At 35.7% G+C, this 20692-nt stretch overlaps 1 protein-coding gene across 2 annotated transcripts in view; it reads left to right on the forward strand.

The window, feature by feature from the left end:
* NAALADL2 (N-acetylated alpha-linked acidic dipeptidase like 2) overlaps window positions 1–20692 on the forward strand; it is a 1034250-nt gene that overhangs the window by 449618 nt on the left and 563940 nt on the right. The window lies entirely within an intron of this gene.

Here is a 20692-nt window from a genome sequence, read left to right on the forward strand (position 1 = left end):
AATTCAAATATTTAAATGGGGAAGTGATATACTTAAGATAAAATACACTTGGTATTAGTGAGCTTGTGGGGCCTTGTGTTAAAACTGCTATATTTGTTACACTCTTATCTATTTGAAATGTGAAAATGGACGCACACTGACCTTTTTGTATGAAAAATCCCAAACTCCTACCCTGTTAATTAAAACTCTATAATTATCATGTGCTTTACTTTAGACTAGTGGCTGACTGATTTATACACTTTAGTGATTGATTTTGTCAACTGTATAACTTCACAGTTACTAACTGTGCTCTGGAATTTAATTAAAATATAGTACACCAAGTAGAAACAGAACTTTGATTTATTTTGTTTAAATAGAAGTTTATGAACACTCACCCACTAGATGCATTTGCATAATTAAAGCAGTTCAATCTAAGTATCTCATAATGAGCCAATGAGCCACCACAATAGACAACCACTGGTGATCATGTCATGAAACACTTAACTCAATTTAAAATTTCAAGGGTTTTAATTGGGAAAAAGTAGAAATGATACTTATTTTTATACTTCTCTACCAGCTACACACTATTGTTGAAGGACCATGCATGCGCAAAAACAGACTTGATATTCTTACTACTCATGTGGAGAAATCTTAGAAAGTAGATGCCAATGACTGGAGAGAACATAGGCGGTGGTAGCTGAGCAGAGTCCCTGAGCACCTCACAGGAGAGAGGGAGGGAGAGGGAGAGAAGGAGAGAAAGAGAGAGGGAGAGAGAGAAAGAGGCAGAAAGGGAGAGGAAAGAGTGGGAGAGAGGGAGAGGGAGAGAATGGGGGAGAAAGAGAGAGAGAGAGAGAGAAAGAGAGAAAGAGAGCATGCTCAGAAAGCATTTTCATTAAAGTGCCTGCTATCATAAAGGCTTTTAATGCCCTGTAGGACTCAGATACTTATGCTGCTTTGCATCTTACTGATTACCATTTGTAAATTGAACAAAGTCCTCATTGAAGCTTCCATGATCTGCATCAAGGTCGTATAATTGGTAGTGGGAGTCACTGACTTACAATTAACAAGTGACAACTCTAGTTCAGGAAAGAATCCCACGCCCTCTACACCATGTGCCCATGTCTAGGCCACATTGAACATGCATTCCCAGCATAGCCCAAGACCATACTTTTATACTCATTATTAAATTCTGAGCAGACCAATCACTTACCTTTATATGAGACAGATCAGTAAGCTATAATGCTCATATCATAAAACCATGCATCATACCTCTCGTATGTTTCCATTGAAGCCCTGGCAACTGGGCATCCAGAGGGACTGAAAAATGAATTTGTGAAAACTCATTTATTCATCTGCTTCAGATTCACACACACAAGTGTGTGTGTGTGTGTGTGTGTGTATTCCTGTATGTACATATGAAAGACTGAAGACAAGAGAGTGGGGAATGATTTCTGGTAGTTTTATGTAACTATTTTTCTTTGAGATAGCTATCTCTTTTGTGCCTTACCTATTCTGTAAACTAAAAATAATAGTCCTCAGCAATATAGCCGTTGCAATGATTAATGTGATACTATACAAAAAATATATAGAAAATTATCCAAGCTAGTAGTCTTGAACAACTGGTTTATGAATGGGCATATTCAGTTGCAGAAAGGTTGAAAACTAGTCGTTTACTACAGTGGTTATCACTGCTGCTTTCTGGACTTCGTATGCAAACCATGCTGTTCCATAGGTGAAAAAAAAAAACTGAATAATGCTATGTTACTCACAATTTTATTTTAGAGGTAACAGTAATTTAATAACATTTTACTGTAAAATGACTTTTTTTAAAACTTGAGTCTTAACTTAATTATAGGCCCTAATATTAATGATAATTGGAATAAGTACTGTACTAAGACTTCTGAGAATTAGAGTTCCTCCCTGGGAAATATTCTGAGAGGGCAGTAGTAAGAAAAGTAGTATTTTTCATACACTACAGGATTCCTGCTTGTTCAACCTAACACAGATACATATGACTAAACCAGTGCTTGTGACGGAGATCAGCTCTATAAGTCTGTTAGGGCACAGTTTGGATGGCTTCTGGTTATGTTTTCCTGAGTTCCTAATGTTATGCATTGATGGCATATACGTTTCATTAAATTAAAATTAAAGCTTTTAAATTTTCAGTTATGATGTGCAAGAGTATAATAGGTAAGGTGCTTGCTTTGCATGTGGCTAACTTGAGTTCTACCCTTGGCTCCCCATATGGTCCCCTAAGTACTGCCAGGAATGATCCCTGAGCACAAAAGTAGGAGGAAGTCCTGAGTACAGTACCAAGTTTGACCCTGAAATAAACCAAATTCCAGTTATAATAGACATTGAGGTGTTTTTCTAACAGTAATCAAGTGTCAAATATTTAAAATTCACTCTAGAAAGTAATGGCTTAAAGTGAGTCATGCTTCTGCTTAATTGAATAAACCAGGCATGATTTATACTGTTACCCGTTAGATAAATGTCTTCAGAGTAGTAGAGAATTAGATATTATGGTTCTCTGATCATTTTGTAGGTCTATAAATATATATAACAAAGTATAGATATGCGTGTATGAAGGAATCCCATGCAGAATGCCCCATGGGATAACTTTTTAAATTCTACTATAGTTATCTACGTATTTTGAAGACTGTCCTGAGATTTACAAAAATCATTGAATCACTGATCCTGTTATCTATTAATCTACATTCATGTGATGAAGAAAGGGAGCATGGATTAGCCAAGGTGACACAGTATGATTACAGCATAGCTTACTTAACCTGTCCAACAAATATACTGTGGGCTGAAGTTCCAAAGTAAGATAATATAGTAATACAATTGCATTTTAAAGGCAGAGACCCAATTGACTTCTGTTTGAATCACAACTATTATTCATGATTCTAAATGAGCATTGGATTAGGAACATGCAGCTGAATAAGTAAGGAGATAGTTCATCTTATTTTAGCTGTGCAGAAGTTACTAAATCACAGTTCAAAATGAATTTGGAAGGAAATCTCCACATCTGAGATTGGGAGGGCAAAGGGGATGCATAATTGTGATATTAAATTATCTCCTAAAATGAGTAGAAAAATAATCTACAGCCAACAAGGAGGAGATCTCATTAGTTTTATCATAAATACCATGTACTTGTTCATTTAGTCTCTAGAATAAAATGATGAAAAAAAATCCTCACATTATGTAGCTGAAATTGTGGAGAGAAAATGGCTTTTAGATATATGCTGTGACATCTAGGTATTATTGCCCTAGGAAGATTCAAGCAAGCTCTCTAGAGAAAGCTCATGTTAATTTTCTTAAGCTTAAACCTTAGAGGAAAGGATTTGAGCTTCCTTTAGCTGTGTATTGATTGAGTAGTATAGGAGAGTACTTTAATTGTTTCAGCTTTAAGACAAAACATTATTTTACACGCATAATGGATTCACTTAAATTTTTCTCCATGACAATGTGAGACATAGAGAAACAGATTTTTGAGACCTGCAAAAATTCCTAAATTACTGAGAACCACTCTAGTATGAAATTTATGTCATAAATCACAAAAAATAAATTTTGACTTTCTTTCTAATGCCCTCTTTATAAAAACAATAAGAAAAAAAAGACTGTGTGCTCCTTGACAAATAGAAATAAAGAATATTCCATGAAGTGCGAAGAGTGGGCCTTTGTCTAGGTCCACAACATGCCTTATCCCAACAGGTTTTAGAAGTCTACTTATAGATTGTAATAGATTGTAATGATTGTAATAGAGATAGTAATTGTAATAATCGTAATACAATTGTAATAATTGCAATTGTAATTGTAAAATAATCTAGATGTAACATGGACTTGGACATTATGCCTACTATGCATGTCAAAATAACCAAAACTATGCACAAATGCTGTCACTATTTTTTTTAATAAATGAAATAAAACATAACACATTCCTAATAGTACAATATGGTAAGATGTAAGTAAACATTAGCTATATTTTTCATTTTTTCGGTTTGTTTTATACTTAGGATAATAACTTCGTTTTTTTCTGTTTTTCCTTTATATTTTCACATACCCAGTGTTGCTCACCACTTCTACTTCCACATCACATTCAGGGATCATTCCTGGCAGGGTTCACGGGGTCATAAGGTATACCAGCGATCCAATTTAGCAGTCTGAATGTACAAGATAAGTGGCAGACCCACTATGCTACCACACCTTTGTCCAAGACCAGAACCTTAATGAAGCAGGAATCCAACTTATTGTTGGTCTTCTTATGAATAAACCATGCCCCCATATATTCATAAGATTTATATTAGGATAGTAATTAAATGTTTGGTCAGTGGATAACTTATCCTCACCATTTAACTTTATAAAGTATACCCATACAGGTATACATTTTGCACATCCATAAAAGAATGAAAAGGTATAGACAGCTATAAAATATCTGATCTCCCACAATGTTAGGACTATATTTAAAAGTAAACTGGGGGGCAGGAAAAATATTACAGAGGCTAAGGTCTCTGCCTTGTGTACTACCAACCTAGGTTTCAATCCCGGGCATTCTATATGGTCTCACAAGACTCACTAGAAGTGATCCCTGAGTGCAGAGTCAGGAGTAAGATATGAGCAACACCATATGCGTCCCACACACACACACATACACACACAGAGAATAAATATAGTACGTTTTCATTTCAGACCCAACGAAATAAGAATTTTAATACATCAAAGCACTGATTTGAGGATTGAATAAGGAATGCATGTTTAGAGAGTCGATTTGTCAATAAACAACCCAAAACTCAAAAGTAGTCCATGAATAATAAATTACCAAGTTTAGAAAACTAATGTTAGAGATAAAAATAATTTGAAAAACAAATTTCAAATATTTTCCTGATTTTTAATTTTGCTGAAGTGTGAATTTCCTTTTCTTTGATTTCTGGTGATGTAGTAGTATAAATGCGCCCCAACTTATTTATTTATTTTTGTTCACAAAGAACAGAATTTAACCTTTGTGATGACGATTTTGAGATATTCATACTAAATTTGATTTTCAAAGATTAAAAACTTATAAAAATGTCAGTGTTCATAAGAAAGGAATTCAGTGGATCAAGAACCCATGACATATATAGCCAGAAGAATACTTTAATTTGAAAGAATAGATGAAGTCTTGCAGTTCACTGCAATTTGGATGGAACTAAGGGTATCATGTAGCAAAATAAGTCAGAGGAAGCCGGATAAATACTGAACGATCTTACTCATCTTGTGCAGAGAAAAATAAAACTAAGGCATAGACAGTATGGCATGGTGATAAACCACAGGCCTTGAATTATTAAACCAAGATTACCATGAAAGGGGAAAGTTTATAGGTGGGATGAACGAAGGAGTGGACTAGAAGTAACATAGGACATTGGTGGAAACTATTGGGTACTTTGGTGGTGGTAAGATATAGTGACTGTATATCAAAACCAGAAATGTCACCATTATTCTAAAAATAGAAAGGAATTGAAGATACACCAAAGACAAAATTATTATAGTGTTGTACATATGCGTGTGGTGTTTGTGTGTATGTATTGTTACACCTGTGTGTATTTGTTGGTAAGACTGAAGAAATAGGAACAAAAAGAAAGTTTCCTTAAGTTTTAGTTGCTTTGATTGCTTGTTCTTTGTGTTGCATCCAGACCTTTCCAGAACTTTCTTCTGGCTCTGCTTTAAACTCAGATACCATGTGATTGGTATGCTCAGATATGAGGTATCGGGGGTAGAAGCCTGGTTGGCCATGTGCAAGGCATTCACCCGGGCTCCTGTGTTATTCCTCTTGCCAAAAGATCCCCTTTCTACTGATGTTTTCTGTGTATTATAATTTGCATTGGTATTAATAGAACTAGCAGATTTTTATATAATATTCTAGACATATTTTAGGTGAACATGTGTTTAATGCTATGGCATGTTGTTTTAGATATCGTCCTCTATCAGGAGGCAAGAATATTTTCTCTAAGACAATTTTTATAATTATTTTGAAATTTTGATAAAAATGAAAGGTAATATTTTGACATATATACTTGTTTATTGAAAAACTTATGAAACAATAAGCCACTTCTTAGAAGTTATAAATAAAAATAAATTCTTCATATTTTGCAACTGTAAGATTTCAGACTATTCCATTAGCCGTGGAAACCATGGTTAGAACTAGAAAACAAAATCAGACAATGGTTTAATGTATTTAAATGCTAATTCTGCTATTTTTGATTTTTGCTTTCCACTGACTGAATAGGATTATTTTTATAAATGATTTAGGTGAAATGTTACCATATATAATAAAATAGAAATGCAAATCAAGGGATATAGAATTACTACAGCAGGCAGGGTGATTACCTTGCTTATGATTGATTCAGGTTTGATAACCCTGGCATCACATATTGTACCTCGAGCGCTGACAGAAGTGATACCGGAGTAAACCCTGAACACTGCTGGGTGTGACTCAAATAAACATATCCAGTCATAACTTATATTGAAAAGTACTTTAGACTGTGCCATTATTTTGCCAATTAGAATTCAGATTTTTATACAGTATATTTGAATAAGACTGGGTGATAAAATGCTTTTGATCTTATTGTAACTTTTAAGGGATTTCTTGAAAGACATGGTGTTGTTATTTTCACATCACAAGAGTCATCTTCCTGTTTTAATAAACTTTTCTCTGTTTTAACAAACATTCTAATATAAGCTTTTCTCTTCAGTTCTGATTGAGGCACTGCGATTTACAATACTGTTCAGGATCATACATCATAAAGTTTCATGCTTACAACGTTCGAAATGCATTATCCCCACCCAACTGTCCACTTCCCTTAAATACCCCAAGTCCCCCACCCCCCGCCCCCACAAATCCTAGGTCAGCTCAGATCCCTAAACCAACACTAAGGTTCTGTTGCTTTTGGCTATCTGTTACTCTCTTATAAAGCTTGCTTACATCTCACAGAAAGAGATCATTCTATATGTCTTTTCCTCTAACTGACTTCACTCTGCATGCTACATTCTACTCACAGCCATGTAGCACCAAACTTCATGCTTTTCTTATTTCTTCACTATTGCAGCCAGGGTTGTAATGGATATAGGAACACCCATGTCTTCTCAAAGTTGTGTATTTGTGTCATTGGGGTAAATGTCAAAGAGTAGACTTGCTAGTCCATATGGAAGATCAGTTCTTCTGACAAGTATTCATATTGTTTTCCAGAGTTTGAATCAGTAGATCGTTCTGCTAACAGTGGAGACAGGTTCCTTTTTGAAGGTATTTTTGATGAAAACAGGTTTTCACCTTGCTGTGTTCAGGACTTAATCTTACGTCATGCCTGGTATAAGTGTGGGTGGTGCCATATGTGGTGCCGGGGATCAGATGTGTTGTTGAGAATCAAATCTGGACCATCTGCATGTGAGACAAGTAACTTACCTGCTGTACCATCTCTTGAGACACTGAAGGCATTTTTTGAAATGATTTGAAACAGAGACATATCTAATGAATAAGTGTTTGTAGGTTGCCATCAGGATGTTACTGGAGTTACTTCTAGATGATGTACATCAGATACCATTTTTTGCTTGAGATTAAACCGCAGACACCTACATGCAAAGTTTTTTCCTGGGCCTGGTATTTTTAAATGACTAGAAGAAATTGAGAAATGAATTAAGAAACCATCAGTGTATGTGAATAGAGTGATGAATTTAATTGGGAGGTATTTATTCTGATGTAAAGGCTGAGGAGAAAGTTATTATGATCTTTAATCACAAGTACTTTTATATGCTATAAAAATCTTCCAGTTCTTTCAAAGTTTAAAACTGTTAAACATGGGATAAACTATAACAACATATATTTATGTTATTTTAAAGTTTTATAAAATTTGAATGGTTAACTTATAAATAAAAATTTCCAAATATGGTCCCTACCTCCACACACCACACACACACACACACACACACACACATCAAAAAACAAACAAAAACCTATCAAAAACTGGAAGGGATTGTTATACACCATTCAAAATAAGAATTTCTGGTGGCATTTAGCATATAAAAATGTTCAACATCATTGATTATCAGGCAAAAATAAAAATAAGAAAATACAATGTGATATTACCTCACATCTGTTGAGTTTCCCTCCCCACCCTGAGCAGAGCCCCGGCAGCTTAAGACTTCCGGAATCAACCACAGCCATCCTTAAGACCATTCTCCACAAGCTCAGATGAGCCTCACACATGAAGAAACTGTCAGAGAAACCCAGATGTGCAGGACCCGGGGCTGAGATCTCCAAGCCTGCTCAGATCGGGACTGGGACTCCTCCAACCAGATCCCCCATCTTCCAATAGCTGGACAGTTACACCCACTAACTGCCCCCAGCACTGTGTAATCGCATCAATGGCCAAGACCCAGAGACTATGGCCAGGAGACCTCTTATTATCTGGTTCTCACCCTTGGAGAACCCAGCAGGCTACTGAGAGTATCCCACTTCACAGCGGTAGGGCGTTAGCCTTACAAGCGGCCAACATGGCCGACCCGAGTTCGATTCCTCCGCCCCTCTCGGAGAGCCCGGCAAGCTACCGAGAGTATTCGATATGCCAGACACAGTAACAACAAAGTCTCCAATGGAGACGTTACTGCGCCCGCTAGAGCAAATTGAAAATCAACGGGAGGGCCTTTACTTTACTTACTTTATGAAATTTGTCATCAAACACTAGGGTCCAGAGTGTTACCACCTATTAATCCTTATTTGGATGATGTTGAGTTTTGGAAATAATACCACCACACTGAGCTGCTAAAATCTTACTGGGATCTGCAGGAAACCCACTCTTTCCACCCTCCCCACATCACCTGTTTTCAGGTGTTTCCTAAATGCTGATCAGGAAACCCAAAGGCCAATAGTGGTATTGCAATAGGGCCAGACAATTCCATTTTAGCAATGCTGGAACCACCAGAACCATCCCCTGAGGTACTCAGAGGGCATCCGAGATTGCACCTATTAGTGTGATGGTGCTTATGGCAAGATGCTATGCTGAACAAATCTTGACATTAACCTTTGACTAGAAACTATCTCTGCAGGTTCCGTTCCATATTTCACAAGTACAGACTTGATTTTTCCCCGCTAAGTCATTTACAACTTTCCTAAAGTAAAAATTTGTCATTTTCATAACAGCAATCATGTCACATTATGAGCTGTAATTTTGATAATTTCAGGAAACTCTCAGAAAGTGTACTGTCTTTAGAGCTGTCTTTTGTGGATTCCCAGAACAGGCTTAAATGAAGCAGTTATTTAATTCCAGTTATCATAACCCTTTGTTCTGTTTACCATGCCGCAGATTAAGACCAAGCATTTAAGTGTTTCTTTTGCTTTATGTATGTTATTCTAGTCTCAAGGATTATTTATGACTAGGATAAGATTAATTAGCTTATTGAATCTGATTACCATATACCCTGATTTCTGTTAATAGTGATGTTTATCATTTTGATGTCAAATTTGTTTCCAGCAATTTACTTGATCACATAAATATATGATGTATTGAATCTGCAATATTTAACATCAGATAAATATTGAGGCTTGAGAGGCTTGCTTCAGCAATATGTCATCTCTGGTACAGCCTACTCTATCCTAAAAAAAAAAGTTCTTTAAATTATTATTATTTTTTTTTTTACTGGAGTGATAGGATAATGGTCAAGGTGCTTGCCTTGGATACAGGTGACCCAGGTTCAACCTCCAATTTACCATATGATTCCCCTGAGCCCACAGAGGTGATCTGAGCATTGAACCAGGAATAGGCTCTGAACACAGCCAGGCGAGGACCCCCACACACACACATACACACACAAAAAAAAGCAAAAGAATTAAAATGATTCATCTAAAAAAATTAGAAAATCCATAAAAATATTTTTATATCGAATGAGATAGCTCCATCTGTTATTCTAAAACCACAGAAACCTAACATGTTGTTTAATTAATTCTGCCAACTAGTTTAACAGATAACAAAAAAAAAATTGATATTTACCTGTAACTTAATCCATTTCTAATGTATGGGGAATAATAATTTAAAAAATGTACAGCAGGGAAGTTGCTTGCTTTGCCTTTGGCTGAGTGGGATTCAGTCCTGTCATGCCATATGTCCCCCCTAAGCATAGCCAGGAGTGATCCCTGAGCCAGAAGTAAGTCCTGAGCACAGCTGAGGCCTGCGTCCCCGAGAAAAAGGATGCAAAGAAAATGTAGTGATGGTTGTAAAACATTTACATAAAATAAGAATCAGTTAATTTCATATCACACTAATAAAAAGAACATTTTGCTTTATATTGCATTTTCAGTAATCTTTTTTCTTAGGTTTATTTTCAGTCTATTAAAATCATGATTAAATATCATATTTCATGATGATTTTATTTTTTTCATTTTCATTTAAAAATAGTAAGCGACACAAAACATATTGTTCATAATTTGCTCGTAGGTTCATGCATCTAAATATGAACATAAATACTTATTAAAGATTTCAGCATGTGTTTTTTAGATAACTGATGTTTTTTACATATTTATTTGTTTTTTGTTACTGTGTTTGGCATATCAAATATGTCGCGGGGAGTTTGCCAGGTTCTGCCGAGCGGACGAGATACTCTCGGTAGCTTGCCGGGCTCTCCGAGAGGGGCGGAGGAATCAAACTCGGGTCGGCCATGTTGGTTGCGTGCAAGGCAAACGCCCTACCGCTGTGCTATCGCTCCAGCCCCTCTCGGAGAGCTCGGCAAGCTATCAGAGTATTTGATATGCCAGACACAGTAACAACAAAGTCTCCAATGGAGACGTTACTGGGCCCTCTCGAGCAAATCGACGATCAACGGGAGGGCCTTTATCTTTTATGTTATCTAAAGAAATTGTTTATAATTTTAATCCTAATGTAAGCATATTTTATAATAAATACCATATGTGTACATTTTCTTTAGCTTTTCTTTTTGATAATTAATTGTTTATTAATTTATAATAAACAGGCATTACTAACACATGCTTTTAATTTTTGTCTTTGGGAACCATGGACCTATCTAGATAGATATAATTATAGGTATAATAAATATGTTGTTACATCAGCAATACTTTGTACCTCAAATTTTAGTACTTTTCTACTGCTCTGTTCATATACTCAAAAGTTAGTATATCAGCGAGTCATTTGAACTAATTTGTTTCGCCTATCTATTTTTGCAATGCTGGAGTTCAAACTAAAGGCCTCACTTGTGCAAGGCCATTACTAACCATTGAGATATGTCCCTGCAGTCTTTGTTTCATTTTAATGTGGTACAAGTATCCTCTCCTATTAAAAATAGTTAACATCACTACATTAGCTCTGGAATAAGAAGTTAGTGCTTAATGGCATGGACTTTGGAAATAGGCATACTGGAACTTAAATTATGGCTTAACCTATAACATAGAGAGAATCACTTCACTTACAGGTTTATTCATCTGTAAAATTAATATAATAATACTTCTCTCCAAGTATTCAGTAAGTGAACTGAAGGTGAACTAACTCTTTAAGGTAATACCAGCTCATTTTCTCAAGTGACATTGGTAAATTTTACTCAATTTTCACACATTGAGATTTTTAATCTAGTAGACATAATTATTCTTTCCAAGCCTTGGAATATTACTCACAAAATGGTATATTTGTTTGAGAAATATGAGAATAACTACTAAGATGTCCATACCCATCAAATCAAAACATATCCAACAAAATACACCTATTTTCTCCCTATCTTTAACTTAGGGGAACAGTTTCTCAATGTTCATTATTTTTCTACTGACTAAAGATGACTCTGCCTTATCAATTTAGGGTAATAAAGATATGTTCGAGTTGTAGAAGGTTTCCTGGCAGTAGAAAGCAGCTAAGTACCCATGGAGGTAGATATAAAATGTGCACACCAAAGTTCACATTCGAATTTCACTTGGTATGGGGCTGAAGCCACAGTACCGTGGGTAGGGTGCTTGCCCTGCATATGACCAACCTGGGTTTGATCTCCAGCAAACCCAGGTTATACAAAGAAACTCAAAATGTATTATAAAGTAGTTAATCAAATATGTTTTGTTGTTGTTGTTGTTGTTGTTGCTCTTGTTGTTGTTTTATGGTGACTGCTGGTGTTGCTCAGGCATTATTCCTTGCTTTATGCTCAGGAATCACTGATTGACTCTAGGTGGTTCCCGGGGTCCAGAAAATCTGGGTCATCTACATGTGAGGCAATCGCCCTGCCTGCTTTACTATCTCTGTAGCCCCATCTTCTAATATATTTTATTGACGTAAATTAGTTGACCATAATAGCACTCTAGCACTGTCCACCCGTTGTGCACCAATTTTCTCCAGTGGGGCCAGTAACGTCTCCATTGAGAGACTTCTTGTTACTGTGTGTGGCACATTGAATACCTCAAAGGGAGCTTGCCAGGCTTTCCCGTGTGTGCAAAACGCTCTCGGTAGCTTGCTAAGCTCTCCGAGAGGGGCGGAGGAATTAAACCTGGGTTGGCCAGGTTGGCCTTGTGCAAGGCAAACGCCCTACCCTCTGTGCTATCACTCCAGCACAGTTGAGAGTAATATCAATATTAGTTTTTAGGCAAGTGATATTACTGCAATACATGTGCTGCCAAAAGTCAGTCTCTACATTTCTTCTTTTATGGCCCTCCTTCTTCAGTCTACCAAACCCCATCATTTCCTGGCAAAATGTTTCATTGCAGGGTGTTTTTGTTGGTTGGCTTCATTACCTGTCCCCTTTGTTGCTTTATGTTACACAAACTATAGCATCCAGTATTTACTTTTATTCTTCTGGATTATTTCATCTTTCATTTATTTAGATACATTTATTCTGAGGTAATTAATTCTTATTGATTTTATTATAAAGGGATCATTTGATTGTACTTCTGTTTGTTCATCATTTGGATAAAGAAAAACAAAAGATGAATGGAACCCACATGTCAGTATTATATGTGTATATATACATATAAGATCATATGCATATATACATATAAAACTATTGTAATTATAGTAATTATGCATTTATCACCATAGCAATTATAATTTCTTTTTATAGAGCTTTGGGAATTTTTATGTGTCTTCTCATCAAATAGTTATAGATTTACTTCATTTTCCAGTCCCTGACCTGTTTTGGATCCCTAGTTTCACTCTGTATGTCAAGGGTGTAATCCATTAATTGTTTTCACTCTTTCCCCAATATGTATCGTTTGTATCCCAACAGGAGCCGTTAGTTAAATTTTTCCATCTACTTTCTGTCTCCTCTGTATTAATCTGGTGTAATCTTTATCTTTATCCCATCTGTCAGATTTTGTACACATCATCTCTTCCAACTTCATTATTTGTTTTTTTCTCATGGAAGTGAATAAGGGAATCTCTTGTATCACCAATTCTGTCTGCCCACATTTATTTATTCATCCATTCATTATGGTTTTGGGGTAAATCTTAGTGATAGTAAGGGGATACATCTGAATCTGCTCTCAGGAACTAATCCTTATAGTGCTTGAGGAATCATATAGGATGATGGATAACCTAGATTGGCTGCATCCATGGCAAATGCCTACCCACGGTCTTACTGCTCTGGCCCCTGTCCATCTTTAATACCTATAAATATTCCTTATAAAATATCTTTACATTATACAAATTTCTAAGCCATGTAAAGGTTGCTGGTAGAAATACTGGAACAGAACAATGTTTCGCTTAAATAGAACATTGATCATAACAGTCAATGTTTAAAACTCTCCAATAGATTTTCATTGACCTAAAGTTTTTCTCCAATTTACATAAAGATCAAGATTCTTTGTTGTATCTCTTAGTAGTATAACATTTGTGTAGTTAATATTTTTACCCTAAGTTCACTTCTTTTAACTTTTAATATATATGTATATATATACATATATATATATATATATAGCTATCACAGAACTCTTATTTATTCTAATTTTTTTAACCTGACTTTCTTTATATACTTTTTCTTCCTTCCAAATAGATTTACCCTTCAGGTCACTTATTCAGGTTCTTGAATACAGGTCATATGTTTGCACACTGGATAAACAACCTTTTCTAAAATTTAGATTATACTATTCATAAAATATTTGTGAAATGATATGACCTCCATAAAGATGATACACTTAAAAGGAAAAAATAATGCATATTTTGAATCTATTATATTTCCAGCTTTTAGTGCTGTCCTGTGTCCTTGATACATACGAGATATTTCTTCAAACCTGACTATTTTCAGCTCTAAATCTGCTTCAAATCAGCTGATTGAGTAGTTATGTCTAACAATGTTATGTAGTTACAGTTCAAGGGAACAAAATGAATCATCCGTTGCATGATTAGCCAAACTCAGTCCAACGTGATTTTGAAAATAGAAATATCCATAGTGTGCCAATTTTTTTTAAATATTTTAGCTCTTTATATAAACTCCTATTTTTCTGAATATTTGTAATGTTGTAGAATGCCAGAGCAGTGTCTTATATGGCTTCATTTAAACTCAAACCAACCAATACAAGATTAAAGGTATTAGATTCACTGATGTTTTTTGTATTGAAGAAAAATCTATATTCTATTTTGTTGAAGTATCTTATGCAATTATTATGGTTTTGCTTTTATACTGTTTAGATGATGGCATAAATTGGATTGAACAGCTGGAATCCAAGACTTAGAAACCACATAGTCTATCTCTGCTTTTTATTTGCAATGAATGGTAACTTTGCATCTATAAGTATTCAGAAATTTAGGAAATATTCACCTATGAAGATAATTTTATGAAGAAAAATCTATATTCTATTTTTTATACTTTCTTATGCAATTATCATGCATTCTAGCTCTAGCAAATGCATATTTCTATCCTTTTATAGAAATTGACATTGTACTTCCTTTATCTGAGAAGAGTACTCTTCAGCTTTGAACAAATCTACTACTTGAACTTGGTACTTTATGAGTAGTCAGACATATTTCCTCTGTGTAATGTGACATTGACAGTGACAAGTCAGATGCCAAAGGGACTCTAAAACTTGGATTCACTTCATGTAGGACCTTAGGGCAAATGGATATTTAATCTAAGCTAACTGCTAAAGTTTGTAGTTATCATTGACAGTATACTCAGTGAAATTGCTAAACTATTTTAGTAACAGCTCTAGTAAAAGACAAGATATCCTACCATCTAAAAGAATTTACCGCTGACAATGCTACTTGAAAGCTAAACATCCTTAATGTGTATTTGCATGTCAGTTTTTATTTTAGATATGTAAACTGCTGATGCAGTTGATGGAGAATACACCTTTAATTAAGAGCATAAGAGATTTTTGGAAGGAGGGGAGATTTCCACTTGCATGGAAACATGCCTAAACACATGTATTCTATCTGTTTAAAACTGCATAGTTTATTCCAAGCTCAAACAATCTGGGATTTTTTTGTGGCAGAAGATATGCATAATATTTTATTACTTCCTGAAATTTGGAGAGGTAAGAATGATATAGAATGATAATGTCAGGAAGGGTAGTGTGATTAAAAAAATTTAAAAACCCTAAATTTTGCAATTATATCTAAAAGGTTATTCATTATAGAGCCTCACCCCCAAGTGAATCTGCAGAAAATCCAGCTATGCAGAACTTGTGACTGAAAACTCCAGGCTCAATGGAATCAGGAATGGGTGACCATCCCCCATGTCCCCTTACTTCTGGTAGCTTGGCAGTCACCCCCTCAAGTTGCCCCCAGTGCCATATAATCTCACGAATGGCCATGGCCCAGAGACTCAATGCAAATATCTCGAAGAGAGCACAGAATGTTATGCCATATCCATGCCGCCAGACTTCATGGCAGGCTGTATTAGTTTGGGCAAACCAGAGGGAGGCGGTGAGGGGACCTGCCAGCCCTGGCAGCCAGAAACCTCCAGAACTCACGGCCACTCTCCACATGCTCAGCCAAACCTCACCCATGAGGGAGTCTGTTTATTCCTGGATATCTCGTACTTTAATAGCAATATGCCAAGAGTATCACACAACATTTGATGGGGTTTAAAATAAAAATCAATCAATCTTACGAGGAAATATATTTATAGAAATATAAGATATAAGCACACAAAGCTCAAACTTTAACAACGTTACTAATCTCTTATACAAGGGCTTAATGCCTTCTGGGTCAAATAACAATCTTCACACACTTTTCTCTAAAAAACCTTTTTTGGATCCTTTTTAGCAGGTTATTCAGAATAAGCCCATACAAAATAAATAATTTTGGTTCTGCTTTGGGGGCAAGGCTTTGGGTTAGGGTTGGAAATATGGTGGTGGGAAGGTGTAATGGTGGTGGGATTGGTGTTCACTATTAAACATAATCAAATGTTGTGAGAAACTCTATAAAATTAAATAAGTTATTCACTATATTGAAATAGATATGCTATATAAAAGGCACAGAAAAGAAATGGAAAAATGGTTATGGGTATTCATAACAAAATAGATTAGCACTATCCTAAAATTTTAGGAAAAGGGGGATTATTTAGAAGCTGAACTGAAAAATGGGAATGATGATTATTCTTTTTTTGATAAAATTAACTAGCAGTTGTATTTATTATAACTTTTATATACAGAGAATTATGGTTAATAGCATTCAATTTTTTTTTACTTATTCTTGTTTTGATTCTTGATTTGTCTGGAATGGAAAGATAAGTTATCCTTGTTCTTACTAGTAATACAACTTGTTCATCCATTATACTTTTTTATTTTTATTTTTTCCCTTTCCAGTTGGGCTGGAGCAATAGCACAGCAGTAGAGCGTTTGCCTTGCGTGCAGCCTGCCAGGCCGAACCGAGTTCGATTCCTCCACCGCTCTCGGAGAGCCCGGCAAGCTACTGAGAATATCTCGCCCGCATGGCAAAGCCTGGCAAGTTACCTGCGACGTATCCTATAAGCCAAACACAGTAACAACAAGTCTCACGATGGAGACGTTACTGGGCCTGCCCGAGCAAATCGACAACAACAGGAGGACCATGACTGTGACTCTTTCCAATTATTGACTCCACTTAGAACCTTGGTCTTTTCACTATTTAAAACATCTGGTTGAGGGCTAGGTAGGATACTACAGCAGGGAAAGTGCTCACCTTGCACACTGAAGGCCCTGGTTTGATCTTGGCTCCACACAGGGTCCCAGAAGCCTCACCATAAATGTCTCCTGAGTGCAGAGCCTGGGGCATACCCTCAGTACCACTCGGTGAGACCTAATCACTGTCACTGTCACTGTCCTCCTGTTGCTCATCGATTTGCTCCAGTGGGCCCAGTAACATCTCCATTGTGAGACTTGTTGTTACTGTGTTTGGCATATCGAATACGTCATAGGGAGCTCGCCAGGCTTTGCCTGTGGGCGAGATACTCTGGTAGCTTGCCAGGCTCTCTGAGAGGGGCAGAGGAATCGAAGATGGGTTGGCCAGGTGGGCCACATGCAAGGCAAATGCCCTATCTGCTGGGCTATCACTCCAGCTCAGTGAGACCTAATAAAATAACACAACAAAATCGCATTAAAATTTACTTTGCCATAAACAAGGTTCAATCTATTGTGTTCCCTCTGAACAGATTCCGTAAAACCATTAAAGATTTCGTGATGATACTAACATATTCTTGGGTGAAATTGATTATCATTACTAGTTTTTAATTAATGTCTTAATTCTTCAACATTGTATGTCCATAGTAAGCTGAATATGAAAGGAACAACCTATCTTTCTTGATAGGAAATAATGATGGAGTATAATTATGCTGATTACTCAGACTGTTGCAGATCAGTGAAATTCATAGAAGGTGCTATTTGAAATATGTGCTATGACTTCTCAAAATTATGACTAATTATAACTTTTCTTTTTAGTATAATATTTTTTCTGTGTGAACTATAGGAGAGCAGGTGGTTGGACCACACCCAAACTTCTCAGGGCTTAATCTTGGCTCTGTGTTCAGTAATCACTTTGGCCATGCATGAAGACCTTTGTTGTGCCAGGGGTTGAATCGGGGTTAGCCATGTACAAAGCAAAGATCTTAAACCATCTGCTATATCTACAGCCCCAATTATTATTATTTTCATACGAATGCTTCTATGAAATAGAAAATTAATCCTAGCTGCAAAAAACAAATGTACCCATCCTATTCCTGACACATGTAAACATCTACCACATAAACTCATTGTGTATTATTTTGTACTTAGTAAAGAAATGAAAACATTTCTGGAAGATGTACAATACAAAATGATGTAGTCACTTGATGCAGTCACTATAGAAAAAATATGAAAGTTTCTCAAAAATTTCAAATGTAATGAAACTCTTCCCATTCTGGCTACAGATTTAGTCGAAATAAAAAAATTATAGTAGAAACATGCATGACCATGTTCATTATACCATCGAACACAGTAAGTGAATAGTGGAACTACCTCCGTGTCACCTAAATTATGAATATATAGGGATGGTGTATGTGTATGTGTGGTTTTTAAAATGAAGTTTATTTAGCCATGAAGAAGATAGAAATGGAGTTACTTATAACAATGTGGAATGGTCCTGTCAGTACTGTGCTAAACAAAATAAGCTGGAGAAGAAAAATCATTACGTTCAATTACTCTCTGTGAAGCTGGCAAAAGTGACTGGAAGAGACTGGAAGAGAGGGCTAGACAAGCAGACTGAGGTTGATGAATGGTATAAAATTTTAGTTTTATGATACATAAGGCCTTTTGTTTCTGCTTTTGGGTGCACACTGCGATGTTGAGAGATTTTACCTGGCTCTGGGCTCCGGAATTACTCCTACCTTTGTTTAAGGGGCCATCGATGGTTCCAGGGATTGAATCTAGGCCGACCTTATGCAAGGCAAGTGCCCTACCTGCTGTATTATCCCCAAGATATATAAAATCTAAAGTATTCAAATTAAACATGACGAATATAGTTGCCGGCACTATTTTGTATCAGTTAAATTTTCCAAAAACAGAAGTTATATATTTTTCTTTAAAGTAAAATGAAAAGATATTAATTATCTTTGATGTTTTATTTGCTGAAATACAAAATATTTCCCCATTCCCAACAAATGGTTGGTGAGATATTCTCTAAATGTAGAATGTGGCTTGGTGGATATCAATATAATAGACAAGAACAAAAATTCTATGTTAAAAAATCACAAGAAATTTAACTTTATGTTTAACGAGACAGTTTGTTCTTAGTCTTAAATATGTTCCCATCTATAAACAATTTACACAATTATGCTGAGATATTTATTATTGAATAACTTGGGGACACTTATACTTTGGTTTATTCAAAAGAAAATGTTTCTGAGTAATCTGGACTCATTTTACCATTTTACGTCATCGTTATTCTAATACAACCATACCAATGTTTCAGATTATAGAAAGTCAAGAAATTTAGTTTTCTTTAATTTTATGGTATATTTTTCTTTTGTTTTAGAAACATATATAAAATACTAAAAGAGTTGAAAAAAATTGATAGTTTTTCAGAATTTTTGAGTTCTGATATTCTTGTTCATGCTAAAGGCAGATTCTCTTAGTATAGACTAATACTTAAATCCTGAAAACAATTTTGTATGTAAGAGGTAGTGAATAGGTGTCAATCTTCTTAACAAAGTAACCAAATGAATTCTTGTTTCTCAAAATATTTCCCTTATGCCATCTGCAGCTACATTTTTTTGGGTAAGTGTGAGAAATGTTGGAGTTTAGGACCCATTCTGTCATCAGAATTATCGTTTTTATGAGTCCTAGATCATCCAGTTCACACTCCAGTGTGACAAACAGTAAAATAAATACCTCAGTTCTATTTTTCTTTCACTTACATAATCTGTCATAATTAAAATCTTGAAATTGGTTTTAACTATAGTTCAGTACGTAGCTTAACAGATGAGAGATCAGTATTTACTTAACTAGATATATTAAGTTGATGCATAAAACCTTTTCTAGTATACGCTTCAAACCTTAAGGATCAGATTTAAAGCAACTGGTGGCAGATGATTTTTTTTATTATTTCATTTTCCTAAAGCATTCTTAGAAGTTGTTATTTAATTGAGTTTTAACTGCCTAACTTATTTTGTTTTCTCTGATGTGGTCTCTGGATTAAAAAGTCGTTCTATATAATAATGTTTTAATTGATAAATCTGATTAAACTGGCCCGTTTTGGGACACCTGGCACATCCAGCTGTACTCAGGGCTTGTTCCCTTCTCTGCACTCTAGGATCATTCCTGGAAGTGTTGAGGGCATCAGATGGGGTGTTGGTAACAGAACTCTGATGTGCTGCATGCAGGTGGCCGACCAGCCGGATTATCTCTCCTGCCCAAACACTGACAATTGTTAAAAGTGTTAAACCTGCATCTTAATAAAGCAGTACACAATGATGCTCTAAGTTATTTCATGTCTATATTCATGATTTTGGTTTGAATTGAGCACCCAATCTGATCAAAAATATTCTAAAATGGATAGAGAAATAGGACAGTGAGTCGGGTACTTGCCTTGCCCAAGACTGACTCAGTTTTGATCCCAGTATCGCATACCGTCCCCAGCATTACCAGGAGTAATTTCTGAGTGCAGAGCTAAGAGTAACCCCTGGGTATCTATGGTTGTGGTCTGTAAAACAAACAAAAAATTAACAAAGTGAAGTAAAATCTTCCAGAACATCAGACTTTACATAGTATATCAGATATTTATAATTCAGAAGTTTAAACAAAATTGGATTT

Source organism: Sorex fumeus, unplaced genomic scaffold, assembly GCF_029834395.1.
Source record: "Sorex fumeus unplaced genomic scaffold, SorFum_2.1 ptg000010l, whole genome shotgun sequence".
Taxonomy (NCBI): Eukaryota; Metazoa; Chordata; class Mammalia; order Eulipotyphla; family Soricidae; genus Sorex; species Sorex fumeus.